At 54.2% G+C, this 22,934-nt stretch overlaps 1 protein-coding gene across 1 annotated transcript in view; it reads left to right on the top strand.

The window, feature by feature from the left end:
- Positions 1-22,934, top strand: part of LOC138287187 (NACHT, LRR and PYD domains-containing protein 3-like) — a 593,954-nt gene that overhangs the window by 529,446 nt on the left and 41,574 nt on the right. The gene's annotated exons all lie outside the window — the stretch shown is intronic.

The raw sequence follows: 22,934 nt of genomic DNA on the forward strand, positions 1-22,934 counted from the left end.
CAAATTTTCACTAACAGGCTAGTGACCAATTTCACCAATTCACATTGGCATACTGGAACACCCTTATAATTCCCTAGTATATGGTACTGAGGTACCCAGGGTATTGGGGTTCCAGGAGATCCCTATGGGCTGCAGCATTTCTTTTCCCACCCATAGGGAGCTCTGACAATTCTTACACAGGCCTGCCACTGCAGCCTGAGTGAAATAACGTCCACGTTATTTCACAGCCATTTACCACTGCACTTAAGTAACTTATAAGTCACCTATATGTCTAACCTTTACCTGGTAAAGGTTGGGTGCTAAGTTACTTAGTGTGTGGGCACCCTGGCACTAGCCAAGGTGCCCCCACATCGTTCAGGGCAAATTCCCCGGACTTTGTGAGTGCGGGGACACCATTACACGCGTGCACTATACATAGGTCACTACCTATGTATAGCGTCACAATGGTAACTCCGAACATGGCCATGTAACATGTCTGGCATTGGGGAGAAAATTCCATGATCCCCTGAGTCTCTAGCACAGACCCGTGTACTGCCAAACTACCTTTCCCGGGTTTTCACTGCAGCTGCTGCTGCTGCCAACCTCTCAGACAGGTTTCTGCCCTCCTGGGGTCCAGCCAGGCTTGGCCCAGGAAGGCAGAACAAAGGACTTCCTCAGAGAGAGAGGGTGTTACACCCTCTCCCTTTGGAAAAAGGTGTCAGGGCTGGGGAGGAGTAGCCTCCCCCAGCCTCTGGAAATGCTTTGATGGGCACAGATGGTGCCCATCTCTGCATAAGCCAGTCTACACTGGTTCAGGGATCCCCCAGCCCTTCTCTGGCGTGAAACTGGACAAAGGAAAGGGGAGTGACCACTCCCCTGACCTGCACCTCCCCTGGGAGGTGCCCAGAGCTCCTCCAGTGTGCTCCAGACCTCTTCCATTTTGGAAACAGAGGTGCTGCTGGCACACTGGACTGCTCTGAGTGGCCAGGGACAGCAGGTGACGTCAGAGACTCCTTCTGATAGGCTCTTACCTGTGTTGCTAGCCTATCCTCCTTCCAAAGTAGCCAAACCTCCTTTTCTGGCTATTTAGGGTCTCTGATATGGGGAATTCTTTAGATAACGAATGCAAGAGCTCATCAGAGTTCCTCTGCATCTCTCTCTTCACCTTCTGCCAAGGAATCGACCGCTGACTGCTCTGGACGCCTGCAAAACCGCAACAAAGTAGCAAAGACGACTACTGCAACCTTGTATCGCTGATCCTGCGGCCTTCTCAAATGTTTTCCTGGTGGTGCTTGGTGTGGGGGTAGTCTGCCTCCTCTCTGCACTAGAAGCTCCGAAAAAATCTCCTGTGGGTCGACGGAATCTTCCCCCTGCAACTGCAGGCACCAAAAGACTGCATCACCGGTCCTCTGGGTCCCCTCTCAGCACAACGAGTGTGGTCCCTGGAACTCAGCAACTCTGTCCAAGTGACTCCCACAGTCCAGTGACTCTTCAGTCCAAGTTTGGTGGAGGTAAGTCCTTGCCTCCCCACGCTAGACTGCATTGCTGGGTACCGCGTGATTTGCAGCTGCTCCGGCTCCTGTGCACTCTTCCAGGATTTCCTTTGTGCACAGCCAAGCCTGGGTCCCCGACACCCTAACCTGCAGTGCACGACCTCCTGAGTTGTCCTCCGGCATCGTGGGACCTTCTTTTATGACTTCGGGTGAGCTCCAGTTCACTCTTCTTCGTAGTGCCTGTTCCAGCACTTCTGCGGGTGCTTTTTGCTTTTGAGTGGGCTCCGTGTTTTGCTGGGCGCCCCCTCTGTCTCCTCACACAATTGGCGACATCCTGGTCCCTCCTGGACCACAGCAGCATCCAAAAACCCTAACCGCAACCCTTGCAGCGAGCAAGGCTTGTTTGCGGTCTTTCTGCGTGGGAACACCTCTGCAAGCTTCTTCACCACGTGGGACATCCATCCTCCAAAGGGGAAGTTCCTAGTCCTCTTCGTTCTTGCAGAATCCACAGCTTCTACCATCCGGTGGCAGCTTCTTTGCACCCACAGCTGGCATTTCTTGGGCATCTGCCCACTCCCGACTTGAGTGTGACTCTTGGACTTGGTCCCCTTGTTCCACAGGTACTCTCGTCTGGAAATCCATCGTTGTTGCATTGCTGGTGTTGGTCTTCCTTGCAGAATTCCCCTATCACGACTTCTGTGCTCTCTGGGGAACTTAGGTGCACTTTACACCTACTTTTCAGGGTCTTGGGGTGGGCTATTTTTCTAACCCTCACTGTTTTCTTACAGTCCCAGCGACCCTCTACAAGCTCACATAGGTTTGAGGTCCATTCGTGGTTCGTATTCCACTTCTAGAGTGTATGGATTGTGTTGCCCCTATACCTATGTGCTCTCATTGCAATCTATTGTGACTGTACATTGCTTGCATTGCTTTCTATTGCTATTACTGCATATTTTTGGTATTGTGTACATATATCTTGTGTATATTTGCTATCCTCATACTGAGGGTACTCACTGAGATACTTTTGGCATATTGTCATAAAAATGTTTTCTTATGATATTGTGAAATGACACCAGTGGTATGGTAGGAGCTTTACACGTCTCCTAGTTCAGCCTAAGCTGCTCTGCTAAGCTACCTTTTCTATCAGCCTAAACTGCTAGACACCTCTTCGACACTAATAAGGGATAACTGGACCTGGTGCAGAGTGTAAGTACCCCTTGGTACCACTACAAATCAGGCCAGCCTCCTACATTGGTGGTGCAGCGGAGGGATAAGTACTTGTAACTACTTACCACTTTGTCATTTTGTACTTTTCATTAGAGAAAAATATACAAAACAAGTTCAGTGTATGTACACCTAACCAAAAAGTTTTGCTTTTCTTCTCTTACTCTATTGCTAAGTGCTGAAAAGTACCTCTAAACTTTAAAAAAGTTTCTTAAAAGTTGAAAAAGTTTTTTTTTCTGTTCCTTAAAAAGTTCTGAAACTTTTTCTTTCTTTTTCTGTCCCTTAAACCTTTTTCTATCATGTCTGGTACAGGTCAAATTCTGGATCTGACCAGCACTGCTTATGACCACCTTAACTGGAAAGGTGCAAGGAGTCTCTGCATTGATAGAGGTTTAGGGGTAGGGAAGAATCCCTCTAGAGAACTGTTGGTTAATATGCTCATTGAACATGATAAGACCTTAGATGGCACATCAGGTGACAGATTAGCTGATGGTTCACACTCTGATTCTGGGGTAGCCCCAGCAAGAGTGTTAGATGGGAACCTTCCCAACCTGCCCCTTAGCAGGCCACCTAGCAGGGCTGGTACTAATGTGAGCTCTCATCACAGTAGGGATGTCACTCCTTTAGGACAGGTTGTTAGGGTGCCATCTGTTAGGGACAGGTCTCCCTCTGTTCTTTCACACCATTCTTCTGTGTCTAAGCATGCCCAACCCACCCACCCTGATGACAGAGTGTTAGAAAGGGAACTCAATAGATTGAGAGTGGAAGAGTCCAGGCTGAAGCTTAAAAAGCAACAGCTGGATCTAGACAGGGAAGCATTTGACTTAGAAAAAGAAAGGCAGAGGTTGGGGTTTGGACCCCATGGTGGCAGCAGCAGTATTACAGATAGTAATCCTGTAAAAGAGCATGATTCTAGGAATCTGCACAAGATAGTTCCCCCCTTACAAGGAGGGGGATGACATTAACAAGTGGTTTGCTGCACTTGAGAGGCCCTCTGTTGTACAGGGGGTCCCTCAAAGGCAGTGGGCTGCTATCCTATGGCCATCTTTCAGTGGAAAGGGTAGGGATAGGCTCCTTACTGTGAAGGAAAGTGATGCCAATAATTTTACAGTTCTTAAGAATGCACTCCTAGATGGTTATGGCTTAACCACTGAACAGTACAGGATCAAGTTCAGAGAAACCAAAAAGGAGTCTTCACAAGACTGGGTAGACTTTGTTGACCATTCAGTGAAGGCCTTGGAGGGGTGGTTACATGGCAGTAAAGTTTCTGACTATGAAAGCCTGTATAACTTAATCCTGAGAGAGCATATTCTTAATAATTGTGTGTCTGATTTGTTGCACCAATATCTAGTGGACTCAGATCTGACCTCTCCCCAAGAATTGGGAAAAAAGGCAGACAAATGGGTCAGAACAAGAGTGAACAGAAATGTTCATACAGGGGGTGACAAGGATGGCAAGAAGAAGGATGGTAAGTCTTCAGACAAGGGTGGGGACAAATCTAAAAATGAGTCTTCATCAGGCCCACAAAAACACTCTGGTGGGGGTGGTGGGCCCAAATCCTCTTCTAATCAAGTAAATAAAAACATGGTGCTATTTATGTAAAGTAAAAGGCCATTGGACAACTGATGCCAGTTGTCCAAAGAAAAGCACCAAGCCTCCCACTACCACAACCCCTACTGCTACACCTAGTGCCCCTAGTAATAGCAGTGGTGGTGGGAGCAAACCTACTAATAGCCAATCCAAGGGAGTAGCTGGACTCACTTTTGGTAACTTAGTTGGGGTTGGTCTTGTTAGGGAGACCACAGAGGCTGTATTAGTCTCTGAAGGTGCCATTGATTTAGCCACCTTGGTTGCTTGTCCCCTTAATATGGATAAGTACAAGCAACTTCCCTTAATAAATGGTGTTGAGGTTCAGGCCTACAGGGACACAGGTGCCAGTGTTACCATGGTAATAGAGAAACTGGTCCACCCTGAACAACACCTACTTGGTCACCAGTACCAAGTGACTGATGCTCATTATAACACTCTTAGCCACCCCATGTGAATCTCAACTGGGGGGGGGGGTACTGGTCCAAAGAAAGTTGTGGTTGCCTCAGATTTACCTGTAGACTGTCTACTAGGGAACGATTTAGAGACATCAGCTTGGGCAGAAGTGGAGTTGGAGGTTCATGCAGCAATGCTGGGCATTCCTGTGCATATTTTTGCTTTGACAAGGGCTCAGGCCAAAAAGCAAAAAGGACAGGGTGACTTGGATCCTGGAACAATGGACCAAGTGCTCCCTAAAGCTAGGGTTAGTAAAGGTAAAACACTACCTACTACCCCTCCCTCTACAGTGGATTCAACTTCTGAGGAAGAAGAATTTCCACCCTGTGCAGAACCTTCACCAGAGGAGCTGGAAGCAGACACTGCTGAGCTTTTGGGTGGAGGGGGGCCTGCCAGGGAGGAGCTGAGTGTGGCACCGCAGACCTGTCCCACACTAGAGGGTCTAAGACAGCAAGCTGTCAAACAGCAAAATGGGGATGTCAGTGACTCTCACAGAGTTTACTGGGAGGACAACCTCTTGTATACAGAGGCAAGGGACCCAAAACCTGGGGCTGCCAGGAGATTGGTTATTCCCTTGCAATACAGAGAGTTCCTCCTAACTCTAGCCCACAACATTCCCTTGGCTGGACATTTGGGACAAATGAAAACATGGGACAGGCTTGTTCCCTTGTTTCATTGGCCTAGAATGTCAGAGGACACAAAGGAATTTTGTAAGTCCTGTGTCACCTGTCAAGCCAGTGGCAAAATAGGTGGCACCCCAAAGGCACCCCTTATTCCACTGCCTGTGGCTGGGGTTCCCTTTGAAAGGGTAGGGGTTGACATAGTTGGCCCCCTTGACCCTCCTACTGCTTCAGGCAATAGGTTTATTTTGGTGGTAGTGGACCATGCCACCAGATACCCTGAAGCAATTCCTCTAAGGACCACTACAGCTCCTGCAGTGGCAAAGGACCTCCTGGGAATCTTTTCCAGGGTGGGCTTCCCAAAAGAGGTGGTATCAGACAGGGGTACCAACTTCATGTCTGCTTACTTAAAGGCCATGTGGAAGGAATGTGGTGTGACATACAAGTTCACCACACCCTATCATCCACAAACAAATGGACTGGTTGAGAGGTTTAATAAAACTCTCAAAAGAATGATAATGGGACTCCCTGAAAAACTCCGGAGGAGATGGGATGTCCTGTTACCTTGCCTCCTTTTTGCTTACAGGGAGGTACCCCAGAAAGGAGTGGGCTTCAGCCCCTTTGAACTCCTATTTGGGCACCCTGTGAGAGTTCCTCTAACACTTGTAAAGGAGGGTTGGGAACAACCTTTAAAAGCTCCTAAGCAAGACATAGGCGGTCATTCTGACCCTGGCGGTTGAAAACCGCCAGGGCAGAGTGCCGCGGAAGCACCGCCAACAGGCTGGCGGTGCTTCTGGGGCAATTCTGACCGCGGCGGTAAGGCTGCGGTCAGAAAAGGGAAACCAGGGACTGCATAAAACAAGAAGTTCAGAAAATGCTTGAACTGGGAGTGGTTGAGCACTCTGAAAGTCCATGGGCCTCTCCTGTGGTTTTTCTGACCTGTTGTTGTTGGCTTTTGACCTCTGGGCACTTTACCACTGCTAACCAGTGCTAAAGTGCATATGCTCTCTGTGTAAATTGTACTATTGATTGGTTTATCCATGATTGACTATTTAATTTACTTGTAAGTCCCTAGTAGAGTGCACTACATGTGCCTAGGGCCTGTAGATTAAATGCTACTAGTGGGCCTGCAGCACTGGTTGTGCCACCCACTTCAGTAGCCCCTTAACCTTGTCTCAGGCCTGCCATTGCAAGGCCTGTGTGTGCAGTTTCACTGCCACTTCGACTTGGCATTTAAAGGTACTTGCCAAGCCTAGAACTCCCCTTTTTCTATACATAAGTCACCCCTAATGTGTGCCCTAGGTAACCCCTAGAGCAGGGTGCTGTGTGGGTAAAAGGCAGGACATGTACTTGTGTGGTTATATGTCCTGGTAGTGTAAAACTCCTAAATTCGCTTTTACACTACTGTGAGGCCTGCTCCCTTCATAGGCTAACATTGGGGCTGCCCTCATACATTGTTGAAGTGGCAGCTGCTGATCTGAAAGGAGCAGGAAGGTCATATTTAGTATGGCCAGAATGGTAATATAAAATCCTGCTGACTGGTGAAGTCGGATTTAATATTACCATTCTAGAAATGCCACTTTTAGAAAGTGAGCATTTCTTTGCACTAAAACCTTGTTGTGCCTTTCAATCCACGTCTGGCTAGGTTTAGTTGACAGCTCCTTGTGCATTCACTCAGACACACCCCAAACACAGGGTACTCCGCCTCACTTGCATACATCTGCATTTTGAATGGGTCTTCCTGGGCTGGGAGGGTGGAGGGCCTGCCCTCACACAAAAGACTGCCACACCCCCTACTGGGACTCTGGCAGACAGGATTGAACTGAAAGGGGGCTTGGTGCATTTCTTAGACACTCTTTGAAGTCACCCCCACTTCAAAGGCACAACTTAGTATAAAACAGGGCCTCTGCCCTACCTCATCAGACACTTGCTGGAGAAGAAACCTGAACCAGAAACTACATCCTGCCAAGAAGAACTGCCTGGCTGCCCAAATGACTCACCTGTCTGCTTTTCTACAAAGGATTGCTGCCTTGCTGTTGGCCTGCTGCCTTGCTGAACTCTTGTCTGGCTGTAAAAGTGTTCTCCAAGGGCTTGGATAGAGCTTGCCTCCTGTTCCCTGAAGTCTCAGGACCAAAAAGACTTCTCGCTTTCACTTGGACGCTCCGTGCGGCGAAATTTTCGACGCACAACTTGCTCCGCAGCAAGAAAAACGCCGCACACCGACGCTGATCGACGCAACGCCTTCGGGACGACCGAAAATTTGACGCACGGCCTCGCAAGGACAACGCCGCCCAACTTCTAAGGAGAAATCGACGCGACGCCTACCGTGAGCTCCAAACTTTGACGCACGGCCTCGCAAGGACAATGCCGCACGACTTCCAAGGAGAAATCGATGCGACGCCTGCCGTGAGACCAAAACTTCGACGCACGGCCTCGCAAGGACAACGCCGCCCGACTTCTAGGGAGAAATCGACGCAACGCCTGCCGTGAGATCGAAACTTCGACGCGCAGCCCCGCAGAACGACGCACAGCCGGAAAACAAGCAGGAAAATCCACGCACAGACCAGGGACATCTGGTAATCCCCGCGATCCACAAAAAGAGACTGTCCGCGCGCCGGAAAACGACGCACGACTTCCCCGCGCGGAAAATAACGACGCAAGTCTGTGTGTGTGTGTGCTGAGGAGAAATCGACGCACACACCATTTTCCCACGTATCTCTTCTCCTGTGGCCCTCTGAGGAGATTTCCCACCAGAAACCAGGTACTTTATGCTTGAAAGACACTTTATTTGCTCTTTAAAGACTTAAGACACTTTGGTGGTCATTCTGACCTCGGCGGTAAAAGGCGCCTACCGCCGGTCAGAAATCCTCCATAATCCCGCTGCGGTCGCGGAAACCCGCCACGGTCATTCTGACCCGCAGAAGGCAAACCTCCGAAAATCCGACCGCCACAACAGACCGCCAGACCAGCGGTCGGCGGAAAGGTGGAGGTGACCAAACCTCCACCGCCACGCCAACAGAAATACGCCCATCCCATTACGACCCACGAATCCACGCAGCGGTCATTCAAACGCGGTATTCCATTGGCGGGACACACCGCCGCGGTCAGAATACACACAAACGAACAAAACTCAGCCACATTGGACGATTTGAATCCCACACACCTGATACACATACACACACCACTCCCACACACACAATACAATATAAAACACACACCCACATCACCCACAAACCCCTACGCTAAAAAATTCGTCAAGAAGGCAAGAGCGAGACACCAGCATCCAAAAAATAACAGCCACAGCCACTCAACACCATCACCCACACACTATCCACACACAAAACAACACACACCACCACACTCAACTCACTTAAATACACATACTCCACCCCACACATCATACACACCACCCCATGGCACCCCAAAGACAACCCCGCTTCACAGACGAAGAACTCAGGGTCATGGTGGAGGAAATCGTTCGGGTAGAGCCCCAGCTGTTCGGCACACAGATACAATACACCAGCATTGCCCGGAGGACGGAGCTATGGCAGAGGATTGTCGACAGGGTGAACGCAGTGGGACAGCACCCCAGAAATCGGGAAGACATCAGGAAGCGATGGAACGACCTACGGGGGAAGGTGCGTTCCATGGTATCCAGGCACAACATCGCCGTGCAGAAGACTGGCGGAGGACCCCCACCTCAACCCCCACAATTCACATCATGGGAGGAGGAAGTCTTGAACATCCTGCATCCTGACTGCCTCGCAGGAGTCGGCGGAGGAATGGATACTGGTAAGTTGAAGCTTCAATACTGCTTCCCCCCCATCTGCATGCCAAATCAGACCCCAAACCTCACCCCCATCCTCGAACCCCACCCTCACCCCCACCCCCATCGTCACCCCCACCCTCACCCCCACCACCATCCTCACCCCCACCACCATCCTCACCCCCACCCCCAGCACACCTATTCCCCGCCAATGTCTCACCATCACAACCCACACATCCCAAAACCTAGGCCTGCATGCGTCCACTAAGCATGGACACCCATCACCAAAGCATGCCCAATGCATATACACATCCCCCCCACAAGCCACCCTCACCAAAGCCCCCACACACGAATGCCAGCACTTGGGGACACGAGAACCCACAGATACACCCATATGCCACACATTGAAACTATAACCATACCTCTATACCCCTGCAGGACCCGACCGTCAACACACCGCGGCGGAGGGGCCAGAATTCTCCACACCCCCCACCCAAGAGGCCGTCAGCGATGACAGCAGCTCTGTCGACCTGGACACCGATGACCAGCCCGGACCATCGGGGACCTCTGGACAGTCGGTTCCCCTCACACAGGCCCAGGCCACTACAGACCCAAACCCCTCTGGGAACACCAGCACAGCTCCCACCCAGCGGGCCCATGCCTCTGTCTCCAGGGCGCGTCAATCTGCGGTGTGTCTACCACTACAGGGCACCCAGGATAACCCACCACCCCAACAACAACAGGGACCTGGGGGCAGTGGTAGTGGGCACACCGGCCAGGGGGCAGAGGCCCAGGGAAACAGGGGAACTCGGAGGGCAGCTGTGCGACAGGGGGGGGAGGAGAGGCCCAGGGAACCCACTCTCCACGAGGTCCTCACCACCATCATGGGAGCATACAACCGCTCCCAGGAGACGATGGCGACGGTACTGGCCCGGTTCCAGGAGATCCAGGTGCTGCAGGAGGAACACTATCGGGGGTACAGGGAGGACATCAGAGCCATCAACACCACCCTGGTTACCATGGTAGGGCTGCTGCAGGACCTCGTCAACAACAGGGCGGACACTGAACAACACCCAAGGGCCCCTGCCACTAGCCTGGACCAAGAACAGCCAACCACCTCCGCCGGCGCTAGTGGACAGGAGGCCCCCGCACAGCAGCAGCCCACCAGACCCCCACCTCCTGCAGGAGAAGAACCACCCCGCAAGAGGGCCCTGAGATCTCGCAAGAAGACAGAGTAGGATGTCAAGACCCCCGCCAGCAATGGATACCACCTGATGTCATCCCACTGTCCCACATAGTCACCCTGTCCATCCTTGAACTGCCCATGCTCCATCTCTCCACAGGCCTCTGGACAATGCACCTGTGTGACTGTTACTCTGGACTCTGCCATGGACATTCCTTCACCATAGCCCCCACCCACTTGAAACCACCCATCCCATTTTGAGCACTTAAATAAACACCTATTTTGCACCAAAATATCTGGAGTCTGGCTGTGATTTCAATAGATTGTAATTGACATGACAGTGCAAATATGTCCTTGTACATGGTGAAGTCAACAAACAGCTGCCACAAAGCTGTAGTCCATGGGGAAACGAAGCACAGGACTCGTAGTGGGGACCCCAGATCTGAAATAGGGAGGGAAAAGCCAAAACTCAGTCATCATACACTGGGGCAAATAGACAGGCAGCAGAGATGCTGGAGAGTAGTTAACTTTTACTAAATTATCTTTGAAATGTTACCTGTGTCCTATTGGAAGTACTGTCCAATGATTCTGTCCCTGTTGTCTGTTTCAGCCCCGTCGTCTTCCTCCTCGTCACTCTCCTCAGGTTCCACCGCTGCCACAACACCACCGTCTCGACCATCCTCCTGCAGGAAAGGCACCTGGCGGCGCAAAGCCAGGTTGTGAAGCATGCAGCAGGCCACGATGATGTGACACACCTTCTTAGGTGAGTACATTAGGGATCCACCTGTCATATGCAGGCACCTAAACCTGGCCTTTAGGAGGCCAAAGGTGCGTTCGATCACCCTCCTAGTACGCCCATGGGCCTCATTGTACCGTTCCTCTGCCCTGGTCCGGGGATTCCTTACTGGGGTCAGTAGCCACGACAGGTTGGGGTACCCAGAGTCCCCCACTAGCCATACACGGTGTCTCTGTAGCTGTTCCATCACGTAAGGGATGCTGCTATTCCTGAGGATGTAGGCGTCATGCACTGACCCTGGGAATTTGGCATTTACATGCGAGATGTACTGGTCAGCCAAACACACCACCTGGATGTTCATTGAATGGTAATTTTTTCTGTTCCTGTACACCTGCTCCCTGTCTCTTGGGGGAACCAAAGCCACATGGGTCCCATCAATGGCACCAATTACGTTGGGAATATGTCCAAGGGCGTAGAAATCACCCTTCACTGTAGCCAATTCGCCCACCTCAGGGAAAATGATGTAGTTCCTCACGGATTTCATCAGGGCAGACAACACTCTTGATAACACCTTCGAAAACATGGGCTGAGACATCCCAGAAGCAATTCCCACGGTTGTCTGAAATGACCCACTTGCCAAGAAATGGAGTACTGACATGACCTGCACCAGAGGGGGAATCCCTGTGGGTTGGCGGATGGGGGACATCAGGTCGGGCTCCAGCTGGGCACACAGTTCATGGATAGTGGCACGGTTAAGACGGTAGGTCAGGATAATGTGGCGTTCTTCCATTGTCGACAGGTCCACCAGCGGTCGGTACACGGGAGGATTCATCCGTCTCCTCGCCCAACCCAGCGGACGGTGCCTAGGAAGGACAACATGGAGCACACAGTCAAGCAACCCACAGGTACGTACTCACAGCTAGCACAGTATACGATTCTCTATGCAGTGAATGGCGTGTCTGAGTGGCTATGCAAGGCCTAGGCCTGTGTGACGCAGTTGAAATTGAGCCATGTGGGCCCTGGAAATGGCGGCTGCCTGACCTGTGAAGTGTGACAATGGGATGTGAGGTCAATGCGCTGGCGTGGCACACCGCGGCGGGCGGCGGGCCAAGACCGCGGCGCGAAGCCGCATTGGTTAACATTGAAGCCTATGGGTTTCAGGAGCCAATGGCGAAGGGCGCCGGCGGTGGCGGGACGCACCGCCGCGGTACGCACCGCCGCGGACGTGACCGCCATTTTCTAACTACTTATCCACTTGCGACTTGAACTTTCACAGGAGAGGACCTATACTGCAAGTGTTGCTGTGACCTCGGTCTGGAAGGGACAATGGCTGCTGCGCCTGGGGAAAGGGCCCCTGCCTTCACTGGAGAGGAGTTGGAGAAACTTGTGGATGGGGTCCTCCCCCAGTATGCGCTACTCTACGGTCCTCCAGACCAACAAGTGAGTTTAATTCAATATGGATTTGGGGCCACTGGCTGGCTTGGGGGCATGGCGGTGGGCCTGGTGGGGATGGGGGGCATGTTGGGCCTGGCGGGGGGCCTGGCGGGGATGGGGGGCATGTTGGGCCTGGCGGGGGGCCTGGCGGGGATGGGGGGCATGTTGGGCCTGGCGGGGGGCATGGCGGGGGGCCTGGCGGGGATGGGGGGCATGTTGGGCCTGGCGGGGGGCCTGGCGGGGGGCCTGGCGGGGATGGGGGGCATGTTGGGCCTGGCGGGGGGCCTGGCGGGGATGGGGGGCATGTTGGGCCTGGCGGGGGGCATGGCGGGGGGCCTGGCGGTGATGGGGGGCATGTTGGGCCTGGCGGGGGGCATGGCGGGGGGCCTGGTGGGGATGGGGGGCATGTTGGGCCTGGCGGGGGGCCTGGCGGGGGGCCTGGCGGGGATGGGGGGCATGTTGGGCCTGGCGGGGGGCATGGCGGGGGGCCTGGCGGGGATGGGGGGCGTTGGGCCACTGGAAAGGAAAATGCTGAGAAACTTGAACGTGGTATTTCTCCCTCCCTGTACGTGTCACATAGGTCCGCGCCCATGAGAAGATCGGAATTTGGCGTGCCATCGCCAAGGAAGTCCGGGCCCTGGGGGTCCACCATCGACGGGGCACCCACTGCCGCAAGAGGTGGCAGGACATCCGCCGCGGGACCAAGAAGACCGCTGAGTCTCTTCTGGGGATGGCCTCCCAACGTAGGCGGGGTGCCTGCCGTCAACTGAGCCCCCTGATGTTCCGGATCCTGGCGGTGGCCTACCCTGAATTGGATGGGCGCGTGAGGGCAGCACAGCAGACACAAGGGGGTGAGTACAAGCATTATCTACTCTGTTGTTGCGCAGTGGAGGTGTCTGGGTGGGGGAGGAGGGCTGGGGGTCCCCCTAGGCCAGGGCGATATCTGTAGGCTGGGCACCCCCGTAAGCCCCTGTGTCCCCAGCCACCACCCTCAGTAGTTTGTCAGTACAGCCATCCCTGGGCCGTGTCATCCATGGGTGCAGTTGTCAACTCTAGGCGTGTAGGGCATGTTCCACGGAATGCGTAGCGTACCCCAAGTGCGCAACTTAGTGCAGGGGGCATCTGTGTCTGTCATGTCCGCTAACTGTACCGGAGATCCATGTACTCAATATCCCTTTATTTCTCTCTCCCCCCCCCTTTTTGTTTGTCTTTCTGTGCTTGTGTGCATCAGCATCATCAGGCGGAGGAGAAGTGGCATCGGGGCAGGAGGGAGCTGCATCTCACATGGCCCAGGAGGGCCATGCCACAGAGTCAGACTGGACCAGTGAGACGGAGGGCGAGGGGAGCTCCACGACGGGGACGACTGGACCCTGCAGCGACACGGACACGTCCTCGGAAGGGGGCTCCCTTGCGGGGATGGCACCATCCGTGCCCCCCGCCATTACAGGTACAGCCGCCACCCAGCGCACCATCTCCGCCCTCCCAGCAGCCCCTCAGCGTTCGCCCCGTGCCCGCTCTGCCAGGAAGCCGGGCATCTCCTTCGCCCCAGGCACCTCAGGCCCTGCCCCTGTTACCCCCACTGCCCTCAGTGAGGAGGTCATTGACCTCCTCCGAACGCTCATTGTTGGGCAGACTACCCTTTTGAATGCCATCCAGGGGGTGGAGAGGGAGGTTCATCGCAGCAATGCGTACCTGGAGGGCATTCATTCGGGTCAGGCTGCCCATCAGCGATCGTTCCAGGCTCTGGCCTCAGCACTGACGGCAGCCATTGTCCCTGTCTCCTGCCTGCCTCTACTAACTCCCTCCTCCCAGTCTCCTGTTCCTCTGCCTGTCCCACCCACACCATCAGACCAGCCTGCACACACCTCAACACCCAAGAGAAGCTCATCCAAACATAAGCACCACAGATCATGCAGACATTCACACACGCAACATTCCGATGCAGACATGCCAACAGTCACTACCACCTCTGTGACCCCCACCTCCTCGTCTCCCTCCTCCCTCCCTGTGACGTCTACACTCACACCTCCATTCACCTCACCATCAGCCAGTGTTTCCATCACCAGCACACCCTCCACTCCAGTCCGCACATGTGCAGTCACCACCCCCACTGCCATTTACACGTCCCCTGTGTCCTCTCCCACTGTGTCTGTCACCCCCTCTTCCACACCACACAAACGCAGCCACCCACCCACCCAACAGCCATCCACCTCACGACAGCCTATCCCTCCTGCACCTGCACACAAAGACAGCAAACGTGACTCACCTACAACCACATCCTCTCCCTCCACTCCCATTCCCACTGTACCTACCACTCTCCATTGTCCCAAGAAGCTCTTCCTCGCCACTACTAACTTCTTTCCTGACCCTGAGCCCCCCCCTCCTTCTCGTCGGGGTAAGAAGAGCACCTCAGCCACCACCAGCCCTGCAGCCCCCTTGACAAGGGTGCAGGGGTATTGGAGCCCGCCAGCCCGCATGTCTGGATCTTCGCCCAGCAGCAAGGGGACAGCCAGCCCACCCCCTGGGAAGAGGAGCAGAAGGCGGAAGGGTCGCCGCAGGAGCCCGCCTTCTACATCCCCCCCGGACACCACCCAGAGACAGTCACCAGCCACAGCTCCAAAGGGAGGAAAGGGCCACAGGCCCACGACTAAGGAGGGCAAGGGCAGCAAGTCAGAGAGGTCAGGCAGCAGGCCTGCTGCCCAGGAGGAGCCCACAACCCCCATAGCCGCTGCCCCGGGAGGAACCGGCACAGCTGCCCCGGGAGAGCCCACCACCCGCATAGCCGCTGCCCAGGGAGGACCCAGCCCAGCTGGCCAGGAGGGCCCCACCACCCACAGCCCAGGTGGGCAGTGAAGGAGCACCATCCCCGCTGCCCAGGAGGGCACCACCAGGCAATTAGCAGTTGGCCATAGACCGTCCGCCGTCTCAAGAACCGCTGAACTGGGCCCCGCCGTCTCAAGAACCGCTGAACTGGGCCCTTCAGGGCAAGAACCGCTGAACTGGGCCCCGCCGTCTCAAGAACCGCTGAACTGGGCCCTTCAAGGCAAGGAGCGCTGAACTGGGCCCCGCCGTCTCAAGAACCGCTGAACTGGGCCCCGCCGTCTCAAGAACCGCTGAACTGGGCCCTTCAGGGCAAGAACCGCTGAACTGGGCCCCGCCGTCTCAAGAACCGCTGAACTGGGCCCTTCAGGGCAAGAACCGCTGAACTGGGCCCCGCCGTCTCAAGAACCGCTGAACTGGGCCCTTCAAGGCAAGGAGCGCTGAACTGGGCCCCGCTGTCTCAAGAACCGCTGAACTGGGCCCCGCCGTCTCAAGAACCGCTGAACTGGGCCCTTCAGGGCAAGAACCGCTGAACTGGGCCCCGCCGTCTCAAGAACCGCTGAACTGGGCCCTTCAAGGCAAGGAGCGCTGAACTGGGCCCCGCCGTCTCAAGAACCGCTGAACTGGGCCCTTCAGGGCAAGAACCGCTGAACTGGGCCCCGCCGTCTCAAGAACCGCTGAACTGGGCCCTTCAAGGCAAGGAGCGCTGAACTGGGCCCCGCCGTCTCAAGAACCGCTGAACTGGGCCCCGCCGTCTCAAGACCGCTGAACTGGGCCCTTCAGGGCAAGAACCGCTGAACTGGGCCCCGCCGTCTCAAGAACCGCTGAACTGGGCCCTTCAAGGCAAGGAGCGCTGAACTGGGCCCCGCCGTCTCAAGAACCGCTGAACTGGGCCCTTCAGGGCAAGAACCGCTGGCCCTTTGGCAGACGTGGCAGGGCAGGATCTATCTCGGGCAGGGCTGCAGGATGTCCTCTGGCCAACTTGCCTCCTCCAGTGGCAGTGGGGTCTGTTATGGACTGTATGGACTGTGGCTTTGCTCTCCCCAGGATGGCCCAGTGGGCAGGCCACCCACTGTATGGACTGTATGGACTGTGGCTTTGCTCTCCCCAGGATGGCCCAGTGGGCAGGCCACCCACTGTATGGACTGTATGGACTGTGGCTTTGCTCTCCCCAGGATGGCCCAGTGGGCAGGCCACCCACTGTATGGACTGTATGGACTGTGGCTTTGCTCTCCCCAGGATGGCCCAGTGGGCAGGCCACCCACTGTATGGACTGTTTGGACTGTGGCTTTGCTCTCCCCAGGATGGCCCAGTGGGCAGGCCACCCACTGTATGGACTGTTTGGACTGTGGCTTTGCTCTCCCCAGGATGGCCCAGTGGGCAGGCCACCCACTGTATGGACTGTTTGGACTGTGGCTTTGCTCTCCCCAGGATGGCCCAGTGGGCAGGCCACCCACTGTATGGACTGTTTGGACTGTGGCTTTGCTCTCCCCAGGATGGCCCAGTGGGCAGGCCACCCACTGTATGGACTGTTTGGACTGTGGCTTTGCTCTCCCCAGGATGGGCCAGTGGTCATGGAGTCCCCTCGTGGATCTGGCGTCGTGTACTCAAGTGGCTGAGGTGCCCCCCATTCCCTTCCCCCTGAGGTGCCTGTCCTATTTTCTTTCTGATGCCCCTGCAGTGTTCTCTCCGTGGAGTTCTTGTCGTGGGACTGGGCCTTGCCCCTTTGCACAGGACCCCTGTGATCCACGGACAGTGGTTGGACTACATTTAGTAGCTGTATATATTTTGTACATAGTTTATTTATTAATTGGGATTACTGGTGTACATATTTCAATATATCTGCCCGTTTATGATCTCTTCTTTTGGTGTTTGCATTATTTCGGAGGGGGGTGGTTTGTGGGTTGTGACAGTGATCTGTGGGAATGCATTGATGTGTGTGTTGTAGTGGGTGTGGGTGGGTGGGTGTGTGCCGGTAATCTTTTCCCTCCCCTGTGTCGTAGGTGCAGTACTCACCGATGTCTTCCGCGCCGCCGGGCGTGCTCCTGGTATATGAGCAGGAATAGGAGTGCGGGGATGACCTGCAACTCTGGCTCCATACTGCCGGAATCTCGCGTGGAGTGCGTAGAGGTGAGCGTTTTCCCGTTCGTAGTCTGTTTCCGCCGTGTTCTTATCGGCGGTGCTCCCGCCCCGGAAAAGGTGGCAGATTGGTGGGTCGTAATAGGGTGGGCGGTACATTGTCTGCCGCCGGGCTGTTGGCGGGAACCGCCGCGCTGTTTGTTTGTACCGCTGTGGCGGTCGGAGTGTTAAGTTGGCGGGCTGTGTTGGCGGTTCCCGCCAGGGTCAGAATTGCATATTTTAGACCGCCGGCCTGTTGGCGGCTTGGCCGCCGCTTTATCACCGACCGCCAGGGTCAGAATGAGGGCCTTTATATCACTTTTCAGTGATATCTTTACAAATTCATATTGCAACTTTGATCGTTTTGACCTGCAAATACCCAGATAAATATTATATATTTTTCTAAACACTGTGTGGTGTATTTTTGTGGTGTTATATTATGGTATTGTATGATTTATTGCACAAATGCTTTACACATTGCCTTCTAAGTTAAGCCTGACTGCTCGTGCCAAGCTACCGGAGGGGGAGCACAGGCTGATTTTGGATTGTGTGTGACTTACCCTGACTAGAGAGAGGGTTCTTGCTTGGACAGAGGGCAACCTGACTGCCAACCAAAAACCCCATTTCTAACATTGGTGATCAGCGGTGAGGATAGGACTTGTGTTTGTGCAGTGACATACAGTAGCTAAGTATTTCACTACCTACCCACAGTTGAAGGTCAACTTGATTTTTCATCTTTTTTGCTTTTGGTTCTCTGATGTCCTCCTGGATATACTATTGATATTTTGGACTTTGGATTTTGTTTTTTGCCAGTAAGACTTTGTCAGCAATGAGATTGCTTACCTACTCATTCTTTGTGCCTACTGACCACCTCACTAAGGCTGACCTAAGGAAGCTTTGCAGAAAATGGGGCCTTCCTGTAGCAAGGAGATCTACTAAGGCGGAGATGCTACATGCCTACATAGTCTGGGGGGAAGAAAGATGGGCAGAGAGAGAGGCAGCAAGAAACCAAATGACTAAGTACCCCTCAGATGAGGAGGAGGACTACTCATATGAGGAGGAAGACTGCTCACATGAGTAGGAGGACTACTCAGACGAGGAAAGAGAACCAGTGAGAGATGAATGGCTCATAGCTCAAGCTCGGTGGATGGAAGAGCTAGATGAGTTTCTTGAAAGGGCTGAGGCAGCAAGTCTCTTAGCCCTGGAAGAAGAAAAGATTGCAGCTCAAGAGCTGAGCTGTAAAGAGCTGAAACTGGAGGCCGGAAGGGCTAAGTCCAGTTCAGATGGTGGCAGCAAAAATCTTGCATCCAGTACTGCTGAAGAAGGGCACAAGCCCAGAGATGTGGTGCCCAACTTGAAGAAGGGAGTTGACACACCCCAGGTGGTTCAAGGGTATGAGGTAGTTCCCGTTATGCACGGGGTCCCTGAGAAGGATTGGGGAACTGGCACAGGGAGTCATATTCCTACTGGGGGAGGGACACTTTACTGACTCTAGCAGAGAGTGACAGAGAAAAGGGTTCCCCCCTGGTGGACGTCCTGGATATAGAGTGTAGAGACATCCCAGAAGAGTATGGGTTGAGTGTCAGGGACAGACAGATACTGTCTCATCAGTCTCTGGAGGGTGATGTAGAGTGCTTTTCCAAGGCTGAGTTACTGGGTGGTTGGGTGAAGGGTACTGTGGTTAATGCATGTGAAGGGCAGAGTGATGTAATTGCTGGAGAGCATATGTCTGGTCCTTATTTTCCAGAGCTACGCCAACACCAGGTGGAGTGTGAGTTCTCTGACCCCAGGGAACTTACAATGGAGGCAGACTTCTGGGTGAGTACCAGAGAGTCTGAAGAGGCATTTGGGGGTGCTCCTGAAGGGAGTGGTCTAGGTGGTTCCCAACCAAGTGAGGTGGGAGAGGATTGTAGTGTCCCAGGTAGGTCTCAGAACCTAGCCTGTACCGTAGGGCCACCTTTTGAGGGAAGCCCCGCACTGTCAGAAGAACTTGGGGGGGTGACTGTGGCCAGCATCCCAACAGTTCTGGTGTCTGGCAGTACCACTCCTAGTGAGGGGGTGCAGAAGTCCAGACATAGGGTTGAGAGGGGGTGGCAGACCCCAGTGGAGGACCTTGAGAGTCAGGGGTCAGCTCTGAGAGCAGAGCCCCCCAGGAATGACCCAGGTGAGACCGTTTCTGGTTTGGGGGAAACCCAGACTCTGCCGGATGGGCAGAGGTCGGGGGACCCGCGCCAACCAGACTCTTGTGTGGCCCTTGGGGATGGTGTGTCCCTTGTGGGGGGTGAGAGTGCCCCCCAGGAAGTCCTGGCATGCCAGGCAAAGATTCAACCTCAGGGTGGTGACTCTGGGTTGGCTAACCAGGTTCAGAGGTTAAACTCTGACCTGGTGGGGGGTAGGTGTGCCCCCCAGAAAGTCCTGGTATGCCAGGCAATGGTTCAACCTCAGGGTGGTGACTCTGGGTTGGATACCCAGGCTCAGAGGTTAAACTCTGACCTGGTGGGAGGTAGGTGTGCCTCCCAAGAAGTACTGCTGTGCCAGGCAATTGTCCAACCTCAGGGTGTTGACTCTGGGTTGGATGGCCAGGTTCAGAGGTTAAACTCTGACCTGGTGAGGGGTAGGTGTGCCCCCCAGAAAGTCCTGGCGTGGCAGGCAGTTGTCCAACCTCAGGGTGTTGACTCTGGGTTGGATGGCCAGGTTCAGGGGTTAAACTCTGACCTGGTGGGAGGTAGGTGTGCCTCCCAGAAAGTCCTGGTGTGCCAGGCAATTGCCCAACCTCAGGGTGGTGACCCTGGGTTGGAGAACCAGGCGCAGAGGTTAAACTCTGACCTGGTGGGTGGGAGGTAGGTGTGCCTCACAGAAAGTCCTGGGGTGGCAGGCAATTGCCCAACCTCAGGGTGGTGACCCTGGGTTGGAGAACCAGGTTCAGAGGTTAAACTCTGATCCGGTGGGGGGTAGGTGTGCCCCCCAGAAAGTCCTGGCATGCCAGGCAATTGTTCAACCTCAGGGTGGTAACCCTCTGTTGGGTGGCCAGGTTCAGAGGTTAAACTCGGACCTGGTGGAGGGTCAGTGTGCCCTCCCGGAAGTCCTGGCGTGCCAGGCAGTTGTCCAACCTCAGGGTGTTGACTCTGGGTTGGATGGCCAGGTTCAGGGGTTCAACTCTGACCTGGTGGGAGGTAGGTGTGCCTCCCAGAAAGTCCTGGTGTGCCAGGCAATTGCCCAACCTCAGGGTGGTGACCCTGGGTTGGAGAACCAGGCGCAGAGGTTAAACTCTGACCTGGTGGGAGGTAGGTGTGCCTCACAGAAAGTCCTGGGGTGCCAGGCAATTGCCCAACCTCAGGGTGGTGACCCTGGGTTGGAGAGCCAGGTTCAGAGGTGAAACTCTGACCTGGTGGAGGGTCAGTGTGCCCTCCAGGAAGTCCTGGCGTGCCAGGCGATTGTTCAACTTCAGGGTGGTGACTCTGAATTGGATGGCCAAGTTCAGAGGTTAAACTCTGACCTGGCGGGGGGTAGACATGCCCCCCAGAAAGTCCTGGTTTGCCAGGCAGTGATCCAGTCTGAGGGTACAGACCCTAGGCTGGAAGACCAGGTTCAGGGTGTCCCCCCGGACCTGGAGGGAGGGGCTACTGATAACAGTGCCCTTACCATGTTGTCTTCTGAGAAGGCCACTCCTAGTTGGAGGGTGCTGGACCCCAGAAGGGAGGGCAGGGGGAGGGAAGCCTCACCCCGAGCCCTAGTCCAACCTGAAGGTACAGACCCCAGGTTGGAGGGCCAGTTGCAGGTTAACAGCCCTGCACTGGTGGAGGAATGGTACAGGGTGACTTCTAAAAGCACCTTGACCATGTTGGACTCTGGGGGTACCGCTCCAGGAGGGAGGGTACAGAGCATCAGAGGGGAGGACCAGGTTCAGGCTGTCATCCCTGACCTGGTGGAAGGGAGAGTGGTTAAAGGGTGGCCAGCACCTGGGGCTACTGCCCCCCACTCTCCACAGCCACAGTGGTGGGAGAGCTTTGAGAGGCCTGGGGCCTGGCTCTCATCCCTGGCAGCTGTCAGTAACCACTGTGGCTTGCTGTCCGGGTGGACAGAGTTATCCCTGGGGAGGGGACAAGTGACACACCCCGGGGGTAGAGTGGGCAACACCACTGTGTTAGTCCTGGTGGTACTATCCTGCTCCTGGGATACATCTGTGAGCAAAGTAAGGTTAGGTGCTGCACAGATGGGATCCGCAGGTAAGGAGAAAGGTTCCCCATGGATGGGCTTAGTGGGCCCTGAGAGTATGGACAGAGGGGTCCAATTGGAGTCAGGAAGGCGAAGAACTGGAGCATGCCCCTGCTGTTGTGGGCCTGGATCCTTGTTCTATCGCCTCAAACAGGGAAGTACATCAGGATAGGGATTGCTCTCCCCTGGCTTTAGGCTGGTGGGGGGTCATGTTGGACCTGGCTTTTTGACAGGGACATCCCCAAACTTTTTGCCTCCTTCCTCCTATTTTTTCTGACCTGTTGTTGTTGGCTTTTGACCTCTGGGCACCGTACCACTGCTAACCAGTGCTAAAGTGCATATGCTCTCTGTGTAAATTATACTATTGATTGGTTTATCCATGATTGACTATTTAATTTACTTGTAAGTCCCTAATAGAGTGCACTACTTGTGCCTAGGGCCTGTAGATTAAATGCTACTAGTGGGCCTGCAGCACTGGTTGTGCCACCCACTTCAGTAGCCCCTTAACCTTGTCTCAGGCCTGCCATTGCAAGGCCTGTGTGTGCAGTTTCACTGCCACTTCGACTTGGCATTTAAAGGTACTTGCCAAGCCTAGAACTCCCCTTTTTCTATACATAAGTCACCCCTAATGTGTGCCCTAGGTAACCCCTAGAGCAGGGTGCTGTGTGGGTAAAAGGCAGGACATGTACTTGTGTGGTTATATGTCCTGGTAGTGTAAAACTCCTAAATTTGCTTTTACACTACTGTGAGGCCTGCTCCCTTCATAGGCTAACATTGGGGCTGCCCTCATACATTGTTGAAGTGGCAGCTGCTGATCTGAAAGGAGCAGGAAGGTCATATTTAGTATGGCCAGAATGGTAATATAAAATCCTGCTGACTGGTGAAGTCGGATTTAATATTACCATTCTAGAAATGCCACTTTTAGAAAGTGAGCATTTCTTTGCACTAAAACCTTGTTGTGCCCTTCAATCCACGTCTGGCTAGGTTTAGTTGACAGCTCCTTGTGCATTCACTCAGACACACCCCAAACACAGGGTACTCCGCCTCACTTGCATACATCTGCATTTTGAATGGGTCTTCCTGGGCTGGGAGGGTGGAGGGCCTGCCCTCACACAAAGGACTGCCACACCCCCTACTGGGACTCTGGCAGACAGGATTGAACTGAAAGGGGGCTTGGTGCATTTCTTAGACACTCTTTGAAGTCACCCCCACTTCAAAGGCACAACTTAGTATAAAACAGGGCCTCTGCCCTACCTCATCAGACACTTGCTGGAGAAGAAACCTGAACCAGAAACTACATCCT

Source organism: Pleurodeles waltl, chromosome 4_1 (genome assembly GCF_031143425.1).
Source record: "Pleurodeles waltl isolate 20211129_DDA chromosome 4_1, aPleWal1.hap1.20221129, whole genome shotgun sequence".
Taxonomy (NCBI): Eukaryota; Metazoa; Chordata; class Amphibia; order Caudata; family Salamandridae; genus Pleurodeles; species Pleurodeles waltl.